The following is a 13,187-nucleotide window of genomic DNA, read 5'->3' as shown; positions in this document are numbered from 1 at the left end:
ATCGTAGCGACCAAGGAGACTCGTAGCTCTGTAGCTTTCAACGGAAAACCCTCACAAACACGATAGTACGCTATTCAGTATTATAGCATAGAAACGTCAAATGCTCTATCGCTTCGGAATAAGGTTCATTCTCGCTTTGAAGAAAATTGGAAACAGTAAAAGCGGTCACCGATATGTGGCACCGTTCACACGCATCTCACATTGTTTGCTGCGAAACGTCGAGCGGAGAGAATGATTTTTCTGCCCGAAGCTGTTCTCCACAATAATGAGTCACTTGACGTATTGTCCCGCGGGCGCCATCTCGTCCAAATTACGAAGCCATTGTTACTGAGATATTGTTCGTCGCCTCGTGAATATGTGCGAAAGGAAATGAAACTGTTCCCCCGTGCCGTCACCGCTAGTTGCCTACACTCAGCCGACGTTACGTAGTCTCGCGATACATCCCTATTTTACCCAGCCAGGGCATTAAAAACATTTATTCGATGCTTGAATAAGGATTTAAGTTGAAAATTACCTATGCCATTATTAATACCGTTGTGCTCAGTTTCTGAAATCAAATACCTATTCCAGTATTACGAAATCATCCGTGTTATGAAGAACTACGTTTTTATTCATAAATAGTATCGATTGTATTGACAACCTCATTAGTGCGACAACTCCGTCTCCCGATATAATTGGTTTAACTTTTATATCTCCACAGTCAGCGATTGGATTAATATTTTATATTTCGTTTTCATCCCTTAGATTCTGCTTTCGTTTTAAAATAATTTGAATTTACAATTTCTGTTTCGAATTTCTTTGCAATGTTATTGTGAGTGTGCTGTACAAAAAATACTTTATGTAAAACAAAAAACAAATTAAATTATAATTTTTATTGTGACATAAATCTGACTATAATTTGAAAGTGCACCCGAATGTTATCAATCAAAATGTTATAAAATGCGTATTTAAGTATGAATGAATCTTTGGAAAATTACACTAACATTTTCAGGATTTTTTTGTAATAAATGTTATTAATTTTAACAATATTCAAAAAGATTGCTAGTGGTAGGACCTCTTGTAAGTCCGCACGAGTAGGTACCACCACCCCGCCTATTTCTGCCGTGAAGCAGTAATGCGTTTCGGTTTGAAAGGCAGGGCAGCCGTGGTAGTAATACTGAGACCTTAGAACTCATATCTCAAGGTGGCTGGCGCATTTACGTTGTAGATGTTTATGGGCTCCAGTAACCACTTAACACCAGGTTGGCTGTGAGCTAGTCCACCCATCTAAGCAATAAAAAAAAGATAAATGATAATGCTGTGCATAACTGCATTAGTCATGGCATTCGTAGTACATACGAACCGCTAAGTCACTAATAAAATTCTTCCTATAATTCTGTTATTAGTCATGAGTTTTCAAAGAGACACATTGCGTTCGAATTATTTCAATTTATATTTTGTACTAGTATAAAACGAAAAACATTACGATAAAATGAATGTTTGTCGTAAATAAATACTATATCTTCTATGTACTTCTACATAGATAGAAGTATATATCATCGATATCAACACAATGACTTGTTCACAACCGCAACCAAACAAAATCTATGTTATAACCTAAAACTTGAAAAGAAACCCTCGAAGTAACGTAAAATAAGAACGTGTCAGTAATTCCAAATATTTTCTACGAATAACGATACAATGAGTTCGGGGAAAATATCGTTTCGATCCTGTCGTTGTATTCACGCCAGATCTCGGTTGCTCTTCTATACTAATATTATAAAGAGGAAAGATTTGTTTGTTTGTTTGTTTCGAATAGGCTCCGAAACTACTGGACCGATTTGAAAAATTCTTTTTCCATTAGAAGCCGACATTGTCCCTGATGAACATAGGCTACTTTTTAAAAAAAAACAAATATTTTATTTTTTTGGTTTCATGTGTGTTTTAATGTTTCCGAAGCGAAGCGAGGGCGGGTCGCTAGTAACTATAATAAAATAACTAAGATATTTTCGACGCGTCACACTGATCCTTGCAAGATTTTTGTATTCTCTTAAAATTCTTTAAATAAGTTAGAATATTTTTTTATAGAAAAGGCCGAATATTTGAATACCTTTTTCAAAAGAATTTAAAAAAAAAGTCAAGAGATAATACTTAAGATTTTCCAAGACGGATTAGATGTAGTCAAAAGTGGTGTTTGACGTAAACGCTAATAGAGTATATTTTTAAACTACCTAATTAAGGTGAGGTATTGTTGTTCCAAACATAGTTGTACATCTGTCTCAAAATATCAATCTTTTACAAAATAATTTCGGAAAAAAAAGCATAATAGAATTGAAATGAATATAAAAAAGTACAAATTAAACCATATATTCTGTAAAGTAGCGAGCCAGACAACGTTGTCCAGTATTGAATTTAAATAAAATAGTCTGGAATCTAATCGTACCTCATGGGTACAATTGTAAATTTCAACAATTCCAAAGCCCGTTCAAATACATATCAAAAAAATAGGTACAATAGCTACAACTATTATAAAGAGCTCATTAACAAGGTAAAAGTTCATAATAATTTAAAACACCATTTCCATTTACTTATTTCTACGAAAATAATGACATAATCAAAACCAAAATATAATCTCTTGAAATAATCCAAACTATTGCTAAATGTGTGCAATACATTTTTTTTTTATTGATATGTGGACGAGCTCACAGCCCACCTGGTGTTAAGTGGTTACTGGAGCCCATAAACATCCACGAGGTTAACGCGCCAGCCACCTTGAGATATCAGCTCTAAGGTCTCAGTATAGTTACAACGGCTGCCCCGCCTTTCAAACCGAAACGCATTACTGCTTTACGGTAGAAATAGGCAGGGTGATGGTACCTACCCGCGCGGACTCACAAGAGGTCCTACCACCGAAACTACCACCATAACCTACCATGTCCATTTGTGAAAGCATCATAGGCCACCTGTCGTTCGTTACGTCAGGTTTGAGCTCCGTGAGCTCACCTACTAGTTAAGGCTACGCTGAAATGGTCTCTCAAGAGAAGGTTTAGGAAGGAAAAGGTTTAGGTTAGGAAGGCTTAGGAAGGAAAAAAAAGTCATTCGTTAATGTTAATATGACAAAAACCTCTCTAGTACCAACAAAAACTGCTTCAAGTGTATCTAATAAGCCATGTGCGACCACGATCATTCAATAATAATGTGTTATTAGATCTATTTTCAAATATTAAAAAAAAACAGATAGGTTTAAGTAATGAAACAATAGGCGGTAACTTTTCCATGGTTATTTAAAAAATAAGATTACAAAAAAAAGAACATTCCCAATTTAAATACCCCTCTATGTACTTTTTATGAACAATATCAAAACGTTCACTGAAATCGTCTCACCAAAAGATAGATCTGCATCAAAAACATTGTCGCTCGTAATTTTGTACGCTATCAAATAAGCAGCATAAAGAATAATAAAGCATACGCCGATGGTTCTAGTATAGTTTTAATCTTTAACATTTTTTTTATTTAAAAAAGCTTTCTGAATGCCTACGAACCCCGCGTATAGACCTAGTGACATTCATAATTCATAATCATTAATTTCTACCAATTAGTAGTAAAACATCAAACGAAACAACTTGTTTTTGTTTTTAAGAATGATATAATCTTAAAACTTTTTGGAAGAAGTCATTTACGTTTATACTGAGTTTTACGAAATTTACGACACTGGGTGGGTTAAATTGCTCGCAAAAAAAAGAAATAAAACTGAACTCTAGGCCAGATATATTCTTCTATACACTTTTATTATTTAAAGAAGTCAACTTAACTACTGTCATTAAAAGTACACTCGTGATCAATAAGGATGACATGGGTTGTATTTCTGAATAATGGACTATTTAATAAAACCACTACTGGCCGAATTATCGAAATTCGACCATAATTACTAACAACATAAGATTTTTAGTAATTTTGTTTATTATATTTTCACTTTTGTTTAATTACTAACATTTTGGAAAAATAATAATTGCTTAAAAATTTTAAATTGGAAACAGCAGTTAACTGCTTTGTTTGTGTATCCATATTTAGATTGATTTATAACTATTTGAGCAGATAGTTACAACACATCGAATAAGAACCATAGAAGGTAAGTAAAAAGCAGAACTTTGATTATATAGATTGATATGATTGAAAGTTATATAATTAGAATATAATATAATATAGAATAGAATATAATATATACTGAATAGTCTACTAATTATAGCATGGAGGATTATCGACGCAAGGAGGTGGAGACTACTGGACTAGAGGAGACCACTGGTGCGTCCACCATGCGCTCGTCTGGTGAACTAAAAAACAAATAGTTTCAATTAAAAGTAAAAATATTCATTCCAAAAATCCAATATCCGTGAAAAACGTTAGTTCACATTAAAAGTTTCAATAGAAATGCTGCAGCTAGACGAGAAAATACACACTTCTAAGTATATCGAGTGGAAACAACAGATATCTAGCCATCAACGGAACAATACCAAGTAATATTATTTAGTGCAATAAACAAGAAAAAGCAAACATTTTATCCGATATCAAAGAACATATTTGAACTTCCATTAGCAAATAATTGTTTATTAATTGCAAAATATTATTTGTTTCATTTTACTTTTAATGTAGCCTCGTTTTGTACATAACCATTGTTTGTACTTTTCGTAAATCGAATTTCAGCCGAAGAAACGACATAAAGCGCTGTTATAACATTGCGGTGTACTTCTTCAAACTACATAAAAATAACTCGTGTTTCAGTTTTATTTTTAAACAAAGTAATCTCATTATGAAGTTGGGTGTCAGCTAGACAGTAACGTCGATGTCAAACTCGTGTGACGATTCTTGCATACAATGTAATAACATTGCGACCGCTTCAAAACTGCTTTCGTATCAGATGATCACGAAACTTCTTTCATATTTAGTCATGATTGTCTATACTAATACTAATACTAATCTATACTAATATTATAAAGAGGAAAGATTTGTTTGTTTGTTTGTTTCGAATAGGCTCCGAAACTACTGGACCGATTTGAAAAATTCTTTTTCCATTAGAAGCCGACATTGTCCCTGATGAACATAGGCTACTTTTTTTAATTCTTTTTTTATTTTTATTTTTTTGTTTCATGTGTGTTTTAATGTTTCCGAAGCGAAGCGAGGGCGGGTCGCTAGTCGAAAATAAATCGACTTAACGAACAAGCTCCCACTGTATTGAATTTTTTGGAATAAACTAAGCTGCTATGTTGGAAGTAATTAATTGGAAAGAAAACTTATAAGTGCCTTTACCCAAAATATTATTCAAGGTTACGTAATCAAACGAATCACATTTTGTATGTCCCGTACACGGTAAAACATAAGCCCCGCCACCACTTGCCGTTTAATAACAATTTTGATTAAGACACTATAGTACACTAATTCTCTTTAATCTTAATTTTTAAAAAACATTCAAAGTTAATATTTATTTATTTATTGCTTAGGTTGTTGGACGAGCTCACGTCCCACCTGGTGCTAAGTGATTACCGGAGCCCATAGATACCTACGACGTTAATGCCGCCCCCTACCTTGAGATATAAGTTCTAAGGTCTCAGTTTTTACAGTACAACAGCTGCCCCACCCTTCAAACCAAAACGCATTACTGCTTCACGGTCGAAATAGGCAGGACTCACGCAAATTATACCTATTATAATTTTCCGGGTTTCATTTTTATTACACGATATTATTATTCCTTCACCGTGGAAGCAATCGTGAACAATTTTTAAGTACGTATTTCTAATATCATATATTATTTTTATATTAAATCAAACAAATAAACATTCAACGGCTCCAAGATAGAATTGTTTTCCTGTTTTATGGGTGAATCGTTCGTAAAAATAGGAATTCATAATCTTAGTAGATTTTAATTCTTAGTAGTTATTTATTATATTTAATATTCGATTCTTAGTAGAATTTCATAATTTTGGTTGATTAATTCATTAACAGTTTGTGGTTTTATCGAACATAGAATATTTAGTTTAACTTGCAACGTTTTGTGTTGGTTTTTGCTCTCACCGCCCCCTGTCCGATGCAGGAGAACGCGCATGCAATCCACACTGCATGTATTCACAAAAAAACGAGTTTCATCCTCTTGTAGGTGACACGACAAATGGCTTCCGCACATGCTGGGAAGCTCTCACAATTCGCTGTTTGTATAATTATTTATTTAAAAAATAAAAACAAATATGGCAGTTTTGTTTTATGGTGTTTAAAATTCAAGATTTGCAATCACAAAGAAGACCTTAATATCGACATTTACATATTTTTATACCAAACCCAAATCACAATTTATACACCTTTTTTTTTATTGCCCTAGTAGGCAGACGAGCGTACGGCCCACCTGATGGTGAGTGGTTACCGTCGCCCATGGACTTCAGCAATGCCAGGGGCAGGGCCAAGCCGCTGCCTACCGCTTAATACTCTCCACAAGCCTCGTTTGAAGAAGGTCATGTCATAGCGCTCGGGAAACACCGTGGAGGAGAGCTCATTCCATAGCCGGATGGTACGTGGCAATACACTACATTCACCCTTATTAAGAGTTAATTATCCATCATTTTCCTCGATTCGATATCATAGAGGTATCAGCTTTCGACATAGTTTACGTGTAATTAGTACACGTGTTCATCGGAGTTACAGTTTCGAAAAACTAGGTATTTATCGTTGTTACGAAAAAATAACAACTAACAACAAATATCAAACATAACAAGAATAACAACGAATAACATTCAAATATAAATTCTAAACCATAAATATCTTCAGTAGGAATTTGATTTAGCGTTATTTTTTTTTATTGCCCTTGTAGGCAGACAAGCATACGGCCCACCTGATGGTGAGTGGTTACCGTCGCCCATGGACTTCAGCAATGAAAGGGGCAGAGCCAAGCCGCTGCCTACAAAGTTAGTTTTAAGTCAAAACCATGTTTAATAGTGATTCTTGTTCGCGCTATCAGTTTTTAACTACATTCCAAACAACGGAAATTAGTTTAAAGCATTCTTAAGACAACAGGGAGTAACTTTCGTAAGTATTTTGTTGCAACAAACATTTAGAAGGCCATCGCAACAGCTCGCGTGCGTATTCTGTACGTAAACTTTATCTACGGTAATGTTAGCTCATTAAGCAGACTGTGGTAGGTAATGCTGTTTGATGTTTCAAAGTCGTTTTAATGCTTTTGTGTTTATTTCACAAATGTTAGTAAGTTTTCTGTTTCACCGGTAGGTATAAATGAACGGGCAAACTCACCTGATAGTAAGCAGTTAACGGAGTCCAGAAACCTCGGAATGTGAATACCGTGGCTTCAAATTATGAATTCGAAATGTGAACTACATTGGAATATCGGATATCTTTTTTATCCGGAACCTATGATTATTGGCGGCAGCTAAACCTTCTAATCTCGCGCGACTTTCTCAATGGGTCGCGATTTCGATTCAATAAAACATATTTATCGTGGTAGTAACGATTTATCAATAAAAACATATTTGATGATATTATACAAAAGAAAATAACAATTGAAGATCGCAGTCTTTTGTTTTCAAATTATATAAAAAATTCAGCCAAGAGGGTAGTAGACATTTAAATAGCACGGTAAGGAGGGAAGCGCATCATTTCACAGAGAATCAAAAGATAAGTCCGTTAACGAGCCGAGACATAACGACGAACGAGTACACAGAAAGGATATTGAATAATAAGTTGCATTCTACCGTATTACTAGAATAGCATGTGCTTATTTCGCTTTGACAAAAATAATGGCCGCGTATAAATCACAAGCTCTCACCGCCATCTCGTGTTTGATGTCGCTATTCTGTAGAATGTTCTGGATATCGAGTCGGGAGCTCGACATTCACAAAGCCTTATTTATTTTGAAATAACTATATTTACTCTGCGAGATCACTTCGCTTGCAGAGCTCTTTGCGATCACATCGCTTCTAACTAATTTTTATGGAATACTAGTGAAGCCCGGCTATGCTTTGATGTGACTATCGCAAAATCCAATACGAAATAAACTTTTTTTTTTTTTCAAACTACTTGCGAGCCACCGGTCCTATTTTATCAGAAACCTACCTGCGAGTTTCAACTCAATGAAATAAACGCCGTACAAATACGTAGAACGCGAACAAAGAAACCCTTATATAAGAACTAGCGGCCCGCTCCGGCTCAAAATTATCAACGATATTTGACGTTGTTTTATTTTTTTAAATAAAAGAACACTTCTTGCGGCATAACTATAATAGTCAGACATATGCGTGACTATTATAGTTATGCCGCATTATTATTTATTATTATTATTATTTATTATATACATTATTAGTCGTCGTAGCCTAAAGGATAAGACGTCCGGTGCATTCGTATGTAGCGATGCACCGGCGTTCGAATCCCGCAGGCGGGTACCAATTTTTCTCATGAAATACGTACTCAACAAATGTTCACGATTGACTTCCGCGGTAAAGGAATAACATCGTGTAATAAAAATTAAGCCCGCAAAATTATAATTTGCGTAATCACTGGTGGTAGGACCTCTTGGGAGTCCGCACGGGTGGGTGCCACCACCCCGCCTATTTCCGCCGTGAAGCAGTAATGCGTTTCGGTTCGAAGGGTGGGGTAGCCGTTGTAACTATACCGAGACCTTAGAACTTATATCTCGAGGTGGGTGGCGCATTTACGTTGTAGATGTCTATGGGCTCCAGTAACCACTTAACACCAGGTGGGCTGTGAGCTCGTCCACACATCTAGGCAATAAAAAAAAATTAAAAAATATGCTGTCGCGACACTTTTTGTAAATAATAATGTGTTCTACAAAGTCGTAGTACATTATTTTATTCCATCATCCGTAGTTTTCGCAGGGCACGCGATTTAAAGAATATTTTAGGTCATTTTTTTACACTTTGGGCTACATTATTCTAGTTTTAGTAAGGATTCCAAATTTTTTTCAAAAACGAATATAGCCTATGTCACTTGGGAATAGTGTAGCTTCCAAACAGTGAAAGAATTTTTCAAATCGGTGTAGTAGTTTCGGAGTCTATACAATACAAACAAACAAACAAACAAATCTTTCCTCTTTATAATATTATTATATAAGTAGTATATATATTTTATTTTTAGGTTTTAGTTTAGTATTTCTCAATAGACAACGGTTACAAATCGTGCGCCACATTAAACGCGAAAGCTCAAGAGTATCCTACAAGTAATAAGGCGTGTTATAATCCAAATTAATAAGTTTAAATTAAATTTCAAACGCAGGAAGTTTCAGTCGGAAGTTTAAACTGCACGGTTCGTTCGTGCAACACATTTAATGAAGCCTGCACTGCCGTGTGGAAGCATTCAAATTAAATTACACGAGACACCCTACTTACGCTCTAAGGAAGTACTTACAAGATTAGGACTCGAGACGACAGAGTACTGCGGGAAGCAGAGAGAGTCATATGCAAAACTCGCGCTACATGCTCGTAATGCCGGTTTAATAATTACGCAGATAGCGAAAGAAACACAAAACACCATCATTTAGGTTAATGTTACTGATAAAACTATAGAGTGTTTTAAATTATTGAATGGTGTTAAGGCGTCATGTGATACGCATGTATAGGTATCTGTACGGATAGGTACCATCAACCTATCTGTTCCTGTTGTCAAGCAACTGAGACTTCATGTCTCATGGTGGGTGATGGGATTAATCTTAACAGCAGATAGGCCGTAAATTCATTTACGTGTCATCATCATCATCATCATCATCAACAGCCCACAGTCGTCCACTGCTGGACATAGGCCTCTCCCAATCCACACCACTGAGCCCGGTCTGCGGCTCTCCTCATCCACTTCTTGCCGGCCATTTACGTGTACAAGCAATTAAAAAATATAATATTTCAAGCCCAACATCATATACACACACTTCAACTTTATTAAAATTTGCTTAACCTTAGTAACATAATTATTTTTATTATTTGACTAAAAAGAATAAGTTCGGAAAATGTGATAGCATTATGAAGTATTAATATTAATAGTGTTCGAATAAGAACGTAATCAAATAAGTTTGTGTCATTTTAAAATAAAATGTTAATACAATTTACGGTCTAGCTCCAGGCCTATACTAGCGAAGCCCGACCGACTCTCTATACTAGCAAACTTCCTGATTTACACCCTTGTTATTTGAAATTCATAATTGATTTTTCATACATAATATATTCTTTTTTCTTCATATCTCCGGAACCATCGCAATAATCATACTTAATTTTATTACGGCATTTTGATAAAAATCCCAAAAAAGATACCAAAACAAAAAAAACATACCTCCTTGATAGTGTTTCTCACAGTTATCCCAACTGGGTGAAAAATGATTTTTTAGCCGTTGCCAATTTTACAAAGTATTCGGTTTTTAATTTCTCTTCTATGAATGCAGAGTCCTTGAGCAATTGCTCTATCTACTACAGTGGTATCAATGTAGATTTCGATCTTGTAACTCAAAGTGGACAGTAACATTTAGGACGTAATGTCTATGGGCTGTCATAATAAACAACTGGAGAGCTTGGTCCCGCCTGTTAATTATAATCTAATATATAAAATTCTCGTGTCACAATGTTCGTTCCCATACTCCTCCGAAACCGCTTGACCGATTCTCATGAAATTTTTTATGCATATTCAGTAAGCCTGAGAATCGGCTACTATCTATTTTTCATACCCCTAAGTGATTAGGGTTGTCCACCCCTAACATATTTTTTTTTATTTGGACATTTTTTTGTTGTTGTAATGAGGTATTATGTGGTTGAATGAGGTTTTGTTATTTTTATTATATATTCCCTCATCGTTCACAGCACTACATACCTCTTTCACTCATTTACCACATCCTTACACACTTACAATAAGTTAGTTTTTTTTTCTACACTAGAAATTCCCTAGAAATCTTATATATAGCAAAACAATGTTTGCCGGGTCAGCTAGTATTAAATAAAATGTTTTATTACGAAATTAGTGGTTACTCCACTAGCTACTTACTCGATGATTTTACTGAAAGAATTTTATTGCATTTATAGTATTATTTAAACCTTCCCTGGACTTCCACAAATCATTCAAGACCAAAATTAGCCAAATCGATCGAGCCGCTCTCGAGTTTTAGCGAGACTAACGAACAGCAATTCATTTTTATATATACCTATATAGATTTTAATTACCCAGTCACCTACTCTATATTATGATATAAAATTGCTAAATTCGCTTACACTAAATATTACCAAGTATAAACTTGCTTACGTTTTGTAAAATGTGTTTTTTTGTAACTTTTGCAATCGAAGTTTGAATTTAATAATGAATATTGTACTAATATATTATTTGAGTGAGATTGTGTTATCATAGTTCTTCATAGTTTGAAATTGCTAATGATTAATAATTTAATTTGCGATGCTAATGACCATATGACGTAGTGATCGTAAGCATTAAACTAAATAAATGCTATATAACGATAATAATTGCGGTAGGCAGCCGCTTGGCTCTGCCCCTAGCATTGCTGAAGTCCATGGGCGACGGTAACCACTCACCATCAGGTGGGCCGTATGCTCGTCTGCTTACAAGGGCAATAAAATAAAATAAAAAATTCAAATTGAAACTTTTCAGCTTCCAAAATTCCCTTGACATCCACAGTTTTAAAAAATTAATATGAAAGTTTCAACTACGTGTATAGCGGGACTACAGGAGTGTGAATGAATATACTTGTAAATTATCACGTCATTTAAGCGAGGCTCGGCGGTGCAATTTCACGGTCGAGCGAGTCTTCCCAGTCGGTTTCGCAACGGGCACCTCTCGGTACCACACCGACTATCCCAACCATAGGTAATATCGCTTCACGCTCGGACACAGCTAAAAGCATCTCAAAACTTTAATAATTATGTCAGCTCAGAGCGCTCAGTATATTTGTATCCAGTTAAATGTTTTTGGCGTTTCCAAGCTTCAGTCGTCGAGAGTATACCTACATACATAGGTATGTGTTTGTATTTAAACAGATAATAATGATTTATATATGAACTGAAGGTTTTTTTTTATGTCACTTTTTAAGATTTTTTAGGTCAGATCTTAATAATTACGATCGTATCTCGGCTTATCAGATATGTTTACGTCCTTGGTGGAAGTGTCCTCACACTTTAAAGTGCCTAAATTAACCCTAGCTAGAGCTACCTACTAGAGATTTACAGAATTTAGGACTGCAACTGAATCGCGACACGCTGAGAAGATCCGACGAAAAACCTTCAAGTCGAAATACACAAGTAAAAGTCAAAAGGATACACTCAAACCCACACTCATGCGTATCTCAATCTGTCTACATCAAGAGCGGGATAGTTTTACAGGTAGCCAAGCCATTGAGACCTCAATGCTGACTCAAGAAGGTAGTAGCATCTTCATTGTAGTCTTTCTAACTGGTGGTAGGACGTCTTGTGAGTCCGCACGGGCAGGTACCACCACCCTGCCTATTTCTGCCGTGAAGCAGTAATGCGTTTCGGTATCAAGGGTGGGGTAGCCGTTGTACCTAAACTGAGACTTTAGAACTCATATCTCCAGATGGGTGGCGGCGTTTACGTTGTAGATGTCTATGGGCTCCAGTTACCACTTAAGACCAGGTGGGCTGTGAGCTTTTCCACCCTATCTGTGCAATAAAAAATCTATAGTCTTCAATAGCTCATTCGCATTAAGTGAGCAAAAAGTTGTCTTGCCAAATTTTTATCTATCATGGATTTCAATGTTGCGAAGTACAAAGCTAGACCCTTCATTAGATTTATTTATGTACTTCTATCCTAAGCATATAGTAAAAAGTTCCTTTTGTATTATACAATAAAATTGTATTAAATTCCGTTGATAAGAATAGGTGTGAAACGTAACACTGGTATCTGATTCAAACAATCAGTGTCATGACGGTCATTCCGCATTTGTCCAATATCTCTAAGGGTGTCTCGGTTACAAGGACATCCCTCGAGAGGAATGGGGTTAACATCGTTGAACGTAATTTCTGAAAAGGGTCATCAGGAAGATATAATGCCATTTCTGTACCCTTGATGTCTTTTTAAGAGCGGACCCACTTAACCCTAACTCGGTGCAGAGTTTTCTGGTAGATATTCGATGTCACTTCTGAAAAGTTAAAGGGATTGATAGCTCAAACATGTCAGGACTTCAACACTAGAATAATA

Source organism: Bombyx mandarina, chromosome 22, assembly GCF_030267445.1.
Source record: "Bombyx mandarina strain Sakado chromosome 22, ASM3026744v2".
In the NCBI taxonomy this organism is placed as follows: Eukaryota; Metazoa; Arthropoda; class Insecta; order Lepidoptera; family Bombycidae; genus Bombyx; species Bombyx mandarina.
The sequence above is the reverse complement of the archived record's forward strand: the minus strand, read 5'-3'. Positions refer to the sequence as shown.